At 42.3% G+C, this 12,625-nt stretch overlaps 1 protein-coding gene across 15 annotated transcripts in view; it reads right to left on the bottom strand.

Annotated features, from left to right (window-relative positions):
* FOXRED2 (FAD dependent oxidoreductase domain containing 2) overlaps positions 1-12,625 on the bottom strand; it is a 1,046,175-nt gene that overhangs the window by 980,643 nt on the left and 52,907 nt on the right. For 3 of the 15 annotated variants that reach the window (XM_073573006.1, XM_073573007.1, XM_073573009.1), the window contains exon 2: positions 8,089-8,179. The exons of the other annotated variants lie outside the window; for them this stretch is intronic. The gene's annotated coding sequence lies outside the window, so the exon portion shown is untranslated. The remainder of the gene's footprint in view (positions 1-8,088; positions 8,180-12,625) is intronic. 15 annotated transcript variants of the gene reach the window in all.

Here is a 12,625-nt window from a genome sequence, read left to right as displayed (position 1 = left end):
TCATTTTTTCCTTCCACGTTGCTTCTGCTCCTGTGAAGCACCTGAAGGGTTAATAATCTTCTTGAATGTAGTTTTGAGTAGCTTCAGGGGTGCAGTTTTTAGAATGGTGTCACTTTTGGGTATTTTCTGCCATATAGACCCCTCAAAGTGACTTCAAATGTGAGGTGGTCCCTAAAAAAAATGGTTTTGTAAGTTTTGTTGTAAAAATTAGAAATCGCTTGTCAAATTTTAACCCTTATAACTTCCTAACAAAAAAAAATGTTGTTTCCCAAATTGTGCTGATGTAAAGTAGACATGTGGGAAATGTTATTTAGTAACTATTTTGTGTCACATATTTCTCTGTTTTAAGGGCATACAAATTCAAAGTTTGAAAATTGCAAAATTTTCAAAATTTTTGCCATATTTCTGTTTTTTTCATAAATAAATGCAAGTTATAGCGAAAATTTTTTACCACTAAAGTGAAGTACAATATGTCACGAGAAAACAATCTCAGAATCGCCTAGATCCGTTGAAGCGTTCCAGAGTTAAAACCTCATAAAGGGACAGTGGTCAGAATTGTAAAAATTGGCCCGGTCATGAACGTGCAAACCACCCTTGGGGGTGAAGGGGTTAATATCAGTACCCGTTACCCCTGATTTCTGATTTATTTTCCAGAGTTAAAAGTGCCTGTTGGTTTACCAAGCTTGACCTCAGGGGGGTGTATAATCTTATTCGCATCAAGCACGGGGATGAATGGAAGACGGCGTTTAATACTCCGGAGGGACATTTTGCGTACCTGGTGATGCCTTCTGGGTACACTAATGCCCCTTCTGTCTTCCAGGCTTTTATGAATATTTTCTGGGACTTTGTGGATAAGTTTTTGATCATTTATCTGGATATTTTGATCTTTTCCAGTGATTGGGATTTTCATGAGGAACATGTCCAGACTGTGTTCCAGATTTTGAGGGAAAATTCTCTGTATGTTAAGGGATCTAAGTGCCTCTTTGGCGTACAGAGGATTTCATTTTTGGGATTCATTTGGTCCCCGTCGGCTATTGAAATGGACCCGGCCAAGATACAGGCCATTTATGATTGGGTTCAGCCCACTTCTTTGAAGGCTCTCCAGAAGTTTTTGGGTTTTGCTAATTTCTAAATTTAGAAGTAATTTTTCTGGTATTGTTAAACCACTGACTGATTTGACCAAAAAGAGCGCTGATGTGGTGAATTGGTCTCCAGAGGCAGTTCTTCTAAGATGAATCCCTGTGCCTTCTTTTCTTGAAAATTCTCCCCATCTGAACGTAACTATGATGTAAGGAATCAGGAATTGTTGGCCATGAAATGGGCATTTAAAGAGTGGAGACATTGGTTGGAGGGAGCTAGACATCAAGTTGTGGTCCTCACCGACCACAAAAATTTGAGTTATCTTGAATCAGCCAAACGCTTCAATCCTAGACAGGCTAGGTGAGCCTTGTTATTCACGGGTTTTAATTTTGTGTTCTTTTTCTTTCGGGCAATAAGAATGTTAAGGCGGATGCCCTTTCTAGGAGTTTCTTTGCGGATTCTCTTGATGTGACCAAGCCTACTACCATTCTAAATGAGGGTGTAGTTCTTTCCACCATCTCACCCGATTTGAGACATGCCCTGGAGGAATTTCAGGAGGACAAATCTGAACGTTGCCCTATGGGAAAATTGTATGTCCCTGACCAGTGGAGGAAAAGAGTAATGTTTGAAATTCATTGCTCTGCGTTGGCTGGTCATCCACGTATTTTTGGTACCAGAGATTTGGTGAGTCGGTCTTTTTGGTGGCCTGCCTTATCTCGTGATGTCAGGAATTTTGTCCAGTCCTGTGGGACTTGTTCTCGGTTCAAGCCCTGTTCTCGTTCTATTGGGTTGTTGATGCCCCTGCCGGTGCCCAGGAGGCTATGGACTCATATCTCAATGGATTTTATTTCTGATCTTCCTGTCTCTCAGAGAATGACTGTTATCTGGGTGCTCTGTATAGATTTTCTAAGATGGTCCATTTTGTACCACTCCCAAAGTTGCCATCTTCTTCTGAGTTGGTGCCCTTGTTTTTACAACAGGTGGTTCGGTTGCACGGGATTCCTGAGAACATTATGTCGGACAGAGGAGTCCAGTTTATTTCCAGATTTTGGAGAGCTTTTTGTTCCAAAATGGGAATTCCGTTATCTTTCTCCTCTGCATTTCATCCTCAGACCAATGGGCAGACTGAGAGAACAAACCAGACTTTGGAATCCTATTTGAGAAGTTTCATATCTGCTGATTAGGATGACTGGGTCTCATTTTTGCCCTTGGCCGAATTTACGCTAAACAATAGAGCTAGTTCTGCCACTTTGATGTCACCCTTTTTCTGTAACTTTGGGTTTCATCCACGATTTTCTTCAGGGCAGGTGGAATCTTCGGCCTGCCCAAGTGTGGATTCTGTGGTAGAGAGAATGCAGCAGATTTGGGACCAAGTGGTGGGATAAGTTGTCCAACTCTCAGGAAAAAGCCCAACGGTTTTCCAACCGGCATAGGACCATTGGTCCCCGGTTTAAAGTGGGTGATATGGTTTGGTTTTCTTCAAAGAATATTCCTATGAAGGTTGTGTCTCCAAAATTCAAGCCAATATTTATTGGACCTTATAAGATTTTGGAAATCCTTAATCCCGTTTCTTTCCGTTTGGCACTTCCAGTTACGCTTAAGATTCATAACGTGTTCCATAAATCCTTGTTGAAGAGGTCTGTAGAGCCAGTAGTTCCCATGGCGGCGCCTCCTGAACTTGTATTGGTTAAAAGTAATTTGGAGTATGAGGTAGAGAAAATATTGGATTCTCGTTTGGCTAGATGGAGACTCCAGTACCTGGTCAAATTGAAGGGTTATGGCCAGGAGGATAATTCTTGGGTCTCTGCTTCTGACATTCATGATGCAAGATTGGTTCGTGCTTTTCACAGGGCCCATCCTGAACGGCCTGGTGGCGTGGATGAGGGTTCGTTACCTGAAGGGGGGGTACTGTTGTGAATTCTCTCTCTGGCTTCCCTCTGGTGATTACTAAAGATAGTGGAGCTAGTCAGATTGAGAGTTCTCTTTCTGGGCTCCCTCTGGTGGTTACTGGAGGTAGTGGAGCTGATCTGATTGACAGAGGCTTGCCACGTGATAATGAGGAAGACGATTGGAGGTCTGGGGTTTCTGACTGGGATTTAAGACAGCCGACTCCCTCTATCCCTGCTGGTGATTTTCTTCCTGTGCCTCCTGAAGTCTGAGGTCTTCTGCTCTTTCCCTGCATGTTCAGCTAAGTAGTTCATTTGCTATTCTGTTTGCATTTGATCTGGTTTTGTTTATCTCTGCTTTGTGCGGGTCAGCTAGCTCCGGCTGGGGCTGTGCTGAATCACCGCACATATGTTACTGCATGTGCCAGTTTGTTTTGTCCCCTTTTATATTGGTCTCTTTTTGCTTTGCTTTCAGAATATACCAGAGTGCTAATAAAGTGGGGGCGAAGTCATGCGACTTCAGTGTTTTTGTGCATCAGACGTGCTGGGCTTTTTGCAGGGATTTTTGCGTGATTGCAGTGTCTTTCCTTTCCTGTCCTGTCTAGTCAGTGTGGGCCCCATCGTTTGCTCAGTCTATGTTTCTGCCTGCGTTTGTGTTTTCACCTTGTCTCACCGACAATATATGTTTGGGAGCTATCTATTCCTTTGGGGTCTGCTCCGGGGCAGTTTAGATTTCCCCTTTCTTGCTTTAGGCTTAGTTAGCTCTCCGGCTGTGCCGAGTCGTCTAAGATCATCGTAGGTACGCTCCACGGCTACTGCTAGTTGTGTGGACAGGATCAGGGGTCTGCATCTGCGTAGTTACCAACCTCTCTGGTTATCTGCGGCTTAGCCTGGCCAGCTATCATTCTCGGTGACCCATTGTGATGATCGGTGATCAGTGTGGCCTAGGCAAGGGATAATGGGCAGGGATAGCTGGAGCAACTGGGATTGCATGGACAAGGACCAACGTAAACAAAGATGAAGTGAAAACATGGAGAGGAGAGTGGCAGAAATATACGGTATATAATAAAAGGTACAAACAAAGTGAGTTAAATATATCATGGCCCCATGTTACAAACCTGCCCAGATAATCTTAAGAGCACTAAGGGCAGTGAAGTGCATAAATGTATAGGAAAGGGAAATGTGACCAACCACGGAAGTGCCCATAGCAAATCAGAGCAAGAATAATCCACTTACTAATAAAAATAGGGTGATAAAATGTAATGTTAAGTAGTGCAGAAACCATATGTATAACTAAATGGGAAATGAATAAGCATGTAGTAATGTGTAAAGAGCATCAAAGATACCCCTTGGGGGTCACGTAAATATATTGAATAGGATGGATGGGAAAATGGATTAATCCTGGAAAACTAGTGAGCAAGAGGGTAAAGCCCCTGTGAGCAAGGGTCCGCCCCAATACTTGGAGAATCTGAAAAAAGATGCATATAATATGTGGATGGGAAATACATATAATTATAGAAGGCCAGGGTCACAGAATTGTGCATGTATATTTTGAAAAAAAGCATATTGAAGATATACATAAAAGAAATATTTAATGTGACAAAAAAGCACTATAAACAGGTATATAATGTGCAACCTACAGTATCTGAGGGGTGGATTGAGACCTGGGTTCCTGGGTGCAGGGAGAGAAAAATTAGAATAAAAAACAAGGACTCTAGAGCCCTCATTTCCCATGGCAACTTCCATGGATCCAATAGGTCTGCAGTTTGGATGAGGGACTGAGGTTGGAATAGCAAAATGAAGATGCCAAAAAGTGGAACAAAATTGTCCCAAGAGGAGTCTGCGCGAAGTGCCGGATGTCACAAAAGGGCATGCGGGATGAACACCCAGTTCAGGTAGTGTATTGAATATCATGGAAGCCAATATGATCATTATTCTCCTATTATTGAGTGTAATCCAGATGCAAGAAGGTGGAGGGAATGAAGCTGGAGATCCATTTGTAGAAGGCAGAGGCGTAGCTAGGGGTTCAGCTCGGGGGTGGGGGGGCAAACATCTGAGTGGGCCCCTAACAGGAGGACATATCATTGGTGCAACCTGCGAGCCGCACATGGGAGCAAGATGTAAAGGGGCCATTTCTAACTCCAGAAAAGGTGCAATTTTGCATTTTTAAGAGCTCTTGGGCTGCAAAAGGGATCATATATTGTTCTTGCACAGGGGCCATTTCGGTCTGTGTCCGCCTGTGGCCCCTAACTAGGTAATCATGATTATAACTATGGTGTGTGAGGTGCCAAGGGGAGAGGTACTAGAAAACAGGTATATTTCTCCCCGTTTCATTTCATATGTCTCCCTGTACTGATGATGAATCCAGTTTATTTCACTGTAATCCAGTCCTGGTTTCGTTAGGGATCAGCATGGAAAGGACTGGTAGTTCCCCCTCCACCTATTCAATCCAGGTTTTGGTTTCCTGACTGGTCCAGCTGATATAATCAGGAGGAGCTGGGATCTCTCAATCTCATCTGCTGAGCTGGGAGCTGACACAGTAAGATTACATGGACTTGTTTGCTGTTATATAGGTTTATTTTGTAGTTAGCCTGCTATTGTTAGTTAGTGGCCAGACGGCCTTAGATGTTTTATTTCATGTTTGGCATGTGTAACATTGAATAACAAGTGTGCACAATAAATATGCCGTGTCCATATTCATGTGGAACTTGCTAGTCTGCTGAAGTGACTTCATAGCCACACGCTTGTGCCAAAGCAAAGATCCCAGCTGAGCTATCTATTCCCAACAGGTGGTATAGGAGAACCTCATAGAATCATAGAATCGTAGAGTTGGAAGGGACCTCCTGGGCCATCTGGTCCAACCCCCTGCTCAAAGCAGGATTCGCTAAATCATCCCAGTTAGATGTCTGTCCAGCCTCTGTTTGAAGACTTCCATTGAAGGAGAACTCACCACTTCTCGTGGCAGCCTGTTCCACTCATTGATCACTCTAACTGTCAAAAAGTTTTTTCTAATATCTAATCTGTGTCTCCTCCCATTCAGCTTCATCCCATTGCTTCTAGTCTTTCCTTGTACAAATGAGAATAAAGTTGATCCTTCTATAATGTGACAGCCCTTTAGATATTTGTAGACAGCTATTAAGTCTCCTCTCAGTCTTCTCTTTTGCAAACTAAACATTCCCAAATCCTGCAACCTTTCCTCATAAGACAGGGTTTGCAGACCGGTCACCATTCTGGTCGCTCTTTTCTGAACTTGCTCCAGTTTGTTGATGTCTTTTTTAAAATGTGGTGCCCAAAATTGGACACAATATTCCAGATGAGGTCTGACCAAAGAGGAGTAGAGGGAAATAATTACTTCACGTGATCTAGACTGTATGCTTCTGTTAATACATCCTAGAATTGCATTTGCCTTTTTTGCTGCTGCATCACACTGTTGACTCATATTCAGTCTGTGATCTATTAGTATACCCAAGTCTTTTTCACATGTGCTGTCACTTAGCCCTATTCCTCCCATTCTATATATGCTTTTTTCATTTTTATTGCCCAGATGTAGTACTTTGCATTTCTCCCTGTTAAAAACCATTCTGTTAGTTGCTGCCCACTTCTCCAGTTTATTTAAATCTTTTTGAATCCTCTCTCTCTCTTCTCTAGTATTAGCTATCCCTCCTAGCTTTGTGTCATCAGCAAATTTAATCAGTTTACCCTCAATTCCTTCATCTAAATCGTTGATAAAGATGTTGAACAATACAGGGCCCAGGACAGAGCCCTGTGGTACCCCACTTGAGACATTCTTCCAACTGGATGTGCAGCCATTTACGACCACTCTTTGGGTCCGATCACTAAGCCAGTTATGAATCCACCTAACAGTTGCCTTGTCCATTCCATACTTAGTCATTTTTTCAATAAGGATTGTATGAGAGACTTTGTCAAATGCTTTGCTGAAGTCAAGATATACTATATCTACAGCATTTCCTTGATCCACCCAATCAGTAATACCATCATAGAAGGAAATTAAATTAGTCTGACATGACTTATTAGTTACAAACCCATGCTGACTCTGTTTAATCACTTCATTCTTATCCAGGTATTGACATACATGTTGTTTAATAATTTGTTCAAAGATCTTTCCTGGTATAGAAGTCAGACTCACCGGCCTATAGTTGCCTGGGTCCACCTTCTTCCCCTTTTTGAAGATAGGAACAACATTTGCTCTTCTCCAGTCTTCTGGCACTTCTCCTGTTCTCCAAGAATTTTCAAAGATTATGGAGAGGGGTTCAAAAATTTCTTCTGCTATCTCCTTCAGTACTCTGGGGTGTAATTCATCTGGACCTGGAGACTTGAATACATTTAGGTTAGCTAAGTGTTTCCTCACTATCTTTCTGTTTATAGATATCCTGGATTCTTCTATTCCCTTAATAGGACAGTGAATAACAGTTGATGTTACATTTCCTTTCTGAGAGAAAACAGATGCAAAATAGGAATTTAAAAGTTCAGCCTTCTCAACATCCTGTCTTACCATTTCATCATTTTCATCCTGTAAAAATCCTATAGCATCTTTGACTTTTCTTTTACTTTTGACATATCCCCAAAATCCTTTATGATTGCTTTTGACATCTCTTGCAAGCCTCAATTCATTTTCAGCTTTAGATAATCTGATTTGTGCCTTGCAGGTTCTGCAGACAGCATTATATTCTTCTTTAGATATGCCTCCTTCTTTCCATTTTATAAACATTTTTTGCTTCCTTTTTAGCATGTGCTTAAGTTCTGTGTTCATCCATCCTGGTTTCCTTAAATGCTTCCTATTCTTCCCTCTTTTCGGAATTGTTAACAACTGTGCTTTGAGAATTTCATTTTTCAAGATTTCCCATCCTTCCTGGACATTTTTGTCTTTAAGGATATCCAGCCATTGGATCCCTCCAATTCTCTTTCTGAATCCCTTAAAATCTGCCTTTCTGAAATCTAACCTTGACGTCTGAGTCCTCAGGGGATGACCGCACTGTTATTGAAAATAAAAGTCTATACAAAGACCAGCATTGATATTACCGCATTATGGTGACATAAAGTGGTAGATACCGGTCCTGCAGGACATATAGAGATTACTGCACAGTTATAGATGGTGACTTACAGATGATGTTCTTTCTGGTGGCGTTATTCACTTTTCCCATGTTTTCCTTCTGGCCCAGACTGACATGTCGAGTTCTCCAGCTGGGACTCATCTGCAGAGATTACAACAAAGACACATCGGTCTTCTCACATTTCCAGCTCCGTACACATGTAGAATCATGAAATCTTAGAATGTTGGAGTTGGAAGGGACCTCCAGGGTCATCGTATCAAACCCCCTGCTCAATGCAGGATTCACTAAACCATCCCAGACAGATGTCTGTCCAGCCTCTGTGTGAACAATTCGATTGAAGGAGAACTCATCACTTCACGTTGGAGCCTGTTACACTAAGTGATCATCCTCACTGTCAAAAAGTTTTTTCTAATATCTAATGTATATTGTCTCCCTTTCAGTTTCATCCCATTGCTTCTCGTGTTTCCATGTGCAAATGTATTCCCAACCTGCACAAACTCCTCATCCTGCCGATAGCCCAATACTGAGCCGTATGTGTCCGTATTACTGCACCTGCTGTGTGGTACAAAAACAGAGCTCCTCTTACTGCCCCACATAGTAATGCCCAGGGCTGCCACTAGGAATTTTGGGGCCCCATACTGGCAAAATTCTTGGGGCCCACTAGAGACTCCGCCCAGGCTCCACTCCAGCCCTGCCTCCACCCCTCGAACTGTCCACAGTCCCACTGCTCTCTCTTGGAAAAACTCCACTACTCACCAATCACACATTAATAGTTCCCGTCACCAGATCACACATATAGCCAGCAGCTTTTGCTTTGGCCAAAAGATTTTTTAAGCCGCCATCACCACGACACGGTAGACTCTTTTGGCCAGGCCCTACTCTACACTAACCTATTAAACATTTGTTAAAATATCCAATTTTATCACCACAAAAAGTAAAAAAAAAAAAACCCTCTAAAATATACCTTTGATATAGTTAAAAAGATCGCTACGGTGAATATAGTGGCTCTCAAATGTACACAAAAAAGTGAAATGACTAATATTTTGTAGCAAGGGGACAAATTTCACCCTAACGGAGACCCTACCTGTCTGCAGAGATTGGCACCCTAGCTGTTGACGATGTGGCAACCTCGCTCAACGTCGGTGTCCCTAAAGTCCCACCCTAAAAGACATACCAAAAAAATGGGACACACACAAAAACACACACACACACACACACACACACACACACACACACACACACACACACAAAAGACCAAAAAACCCCTAGTGGGGAGACAATGTCTCATATCGTGTTGTAAGACTTATCTCGTAGTATCTAAAGTGCTGATGTGTTGTAGATGGTTAAATAAGAGGTAGGGTCAATGCCCACACTAGAGTATTGACTAAATAGTCTTCATCTAAAGAAATTGTGCCTGAAAAAAAACATACAGTACAGACGAAAAGTTTGGACACACCTTCTCATTCAAAGAGTTTTCTTTATTTTCAGGACTATGAAAATTGTAGATTCACTCTGAAGGCAACAAAACTATGAATTAACACATGTGGAATTATATAATTAACAAAAAAGTGTGAAACAACTGAAGATATGTCTTATATTCTAGGTTCTTCAAAGTAGCCACCTTTTACTTTGATTACTGCTTTGCACACTCTTGGCATTCTCTTGATGAGCTTCAAGAGGTAGTCACCGGAAATGGTTTTCACTTCACAGGTGTGCCCTGTCAGGTTTAATAAGTGGGATTTCTTGTCTTATAAATGGGGTTGGGACCATGAGTCATGTTGTGCAGAAGTCTGGTGGATACACAGCTGATAGTCCTACTGAATAGACTGTTAGAATTTGTATTATGGCAAGAAAAAAGCAGCTATGTAAAGAAAAATGAATGGCCATCATTACTTTAAGAAATGAACGTCAGTCTGAAAAATTGGGAAAACTTTGATAGTGTCCCCAAGTGCAGTGGCAATAACCATCAAGCGCTACAAAGAAACTGGCTCACATGAGGACCGCCCCAGGAAAGGAAGACCAAGAGTCACCTCTGCTGCGGAGGATAAGTTCATCCGAGTCACCAGCCTCAGAAATCGCAGGTTAACAGCAGCTCAGATTAGAGACCAGGTCAATGCCACACAGAGTTCTAGGAGCAGACACATCTCTACAACAACTGTTAAGAGGAGACTTTGTGCAGCAGGTCTTCATGGTAAAATAGCTGCTAGGAAACCACTGCTAAGGATAGGCAACAAGCAGAAGAGACTTGTTTGGGCTAAAGAACACAAGGAATGGACATTAGACCAGTATCTGTGCTTTGGTCTGATAAGTCCAAATTTGAGATCTTTGGTTCCAACCACCGTGTCTTTGTGCGACTCAGAAAAGGTGAACGGATGGACTCTACATGCCTGGTTCCCACCGTGAAGCATGGAGGAGGAGGTGTGATGGTGTGGGGGCGCTTTGCTGGTGACACTGTTGGGGATTTATTCAAAATTGAAGGCATACTGAAGCAGCATGGCTATCACATCATCTTGCAGCGGCATGCTATTCCATCTGGTTTGCATTTAGTTGGACCATCATTTATTTTTCAACAGGACAATGACTCCAAACACACCTCCAGGCTGTGTAAGGGCTATTTGACCAAGAAGGATAGAGATGGGGTGCTACGCCAGATGACCAGGCCTCCATAGTCACCAGACCTGAACCCAATCGAGATGGTTTGGGGTGAGCTGGGCTGCAGAGTGAAGGCAAAAGGGCCAACAAGTGCTAAGCATCTCTGGGAACTCCTTCAAGACTGTTGGAAGACAATTTCTGGTGACTACCTCTTGAAGCTCATCAAGAGAATTTTCATAGTCATGAAAATAAAGAAAACTCTTTGAATGAGGAGTGTCCAAACTTTTGGTCTGTACTGTATATAAATATAACATACTATAAACCATTCAAAAAATGGGCAGAAGCCCACACTAGAGTATTTACTCAATGATCTTGGTCTATTGATCTTGTGCCTAAAAAGACATATATAGAATTAGATAGAGTGCTATATAGCACGGACACTAGACTATTTAACAGTTTTTTAGTCTAGAGTGTAGAGCATCAATACTATGCTATTTACCAGTAGAGAAAAAAATAGACGCTAAAGTATTGACTTAATATTTTTTTTTCTTTATTTTTTTATATAGCGCTAACATATTCCGCAGCGCTATACAGCTTTGCACACATTATCATCACTGTCCCCGATGGAGCTCACAATCTAAATTCCCCAACAGTATGTCTTTGGAATGTGGGAGGAAACCGGAGTACCCGGAGGAAATCCACGCAAACAAGGGCAGGGCTGTGGAGTCGGAGTCGGTGCTCATTTTGGTGGAGTCGGAGTTGGAGTCGGTATAAAATGGACCGACTCCTAAAATATATAATAAATTGGGTACAGTAGTTCAATGCTGAATATTTTTTCATAGGAATTTGGGAAAGTTATGAAATGTCCTATAAATGACTGTTCTATTCCTGATCTAAGGCTACATTCACACAGCGTTTTTCCTGCGTTTTTTGAGGATACGTTTTTCAGTTGCAAAAGCAGATCAGCTTTTTAAAAAACCGCATCACATGAAAGGTTTTTGAGCTCATAGATAATGTTTTCAATAGCAAAAGCAGATTAGAAATCTGCTCTATCTACAGTGCCTACAAGTAGTATTCAACCCCCTGCAGATTTAGCAGGTTTACACATTCGGAATTAACTTGGCATTGTGACATTTGGACTGTAGATCAGCCTGGAAGTGTGAAATGCACTGCAGCAAAAAAGAATGTTATTTCTTTGTTTAATTTTTTTTTTAAATTGTGAAAAGTTTATTCAGAGGGTCATTTATTATTCAACCCCTCAAACCACCAGAATTCTGTTTGGTTCCCCTAAAGTATTAAGAAGTATTTCAGGCACAAAGAACAATGAGCTTCACATGGTTGGATTCATTATCTCTTTTTCCAGCCTTTTCTGACTATTTAAGACCCTCCCCAAACTTGTGAACAGCACTCATACATGGTCAACATGGGAAAGACAAAGGAGCATTCCAAGGCCATCAGAGACAAGATCGTGGAGGGTCACAAGGCTGGCAAGGGGTACAAAACCCTTTCCAAGGAGTTGGGCCTACCTGTCTCCACTGTTGGGAGCATCATCCGGAAGTGGAAGGCTTATGGAACTACTGTTAGCCTTCCACGGCCTGGACAGCCTTTGAAAGTTTCCTCCCGTGCCGAGGCCAGGCTTGTCCGAAGAGTCAAGGCTAACCCAAGGACAACAAGGAAGGAGCTCCGGGAAGATCTCATGGCAGTGGGGACATTGGTTTCAGTCAATACCATAAGTAACGTACTCCACCGCAATGGTCTCCGTTCCAGACGAGCCCGTAAGGTACCTTTACTTTCAAAGCGTCATGTCAAGGCTCGTCTACAGTTTGCTCATGATCACTTGGAGGACTCTGAGACAGACTGGTTCAAGGTTCTCTGGTCTGATGAGACCAAGATCGAGATCTTTGGTGCCAACCACACACGTGACGTTTGGAGACCGGATGGCACTGCATACGACCCCAAGAATACCATCCCTACAGTCAAGCATGGTGGTGGCAG

The sequence above is a fragment of the Dendrobates tinctorius genome, unplaced genomic scaffold, assembly GCF_039654945.1.
Source record: "Dendrobates tinctorius isolate UK_male_01 unplaced genomic scaffold, ASM3965494v1 ptg000033l, whole genome shotgun sequence".
Lineage (NCBI taxonomy): Eukaryota > Metazoa > Chordata > Amphibia > Anura > Dendrobatidae > Dendrobates > Dendrobates tinctorius.
This window is presented reverse-complemented; position numbering and strand designations above follow the sequence as displayed.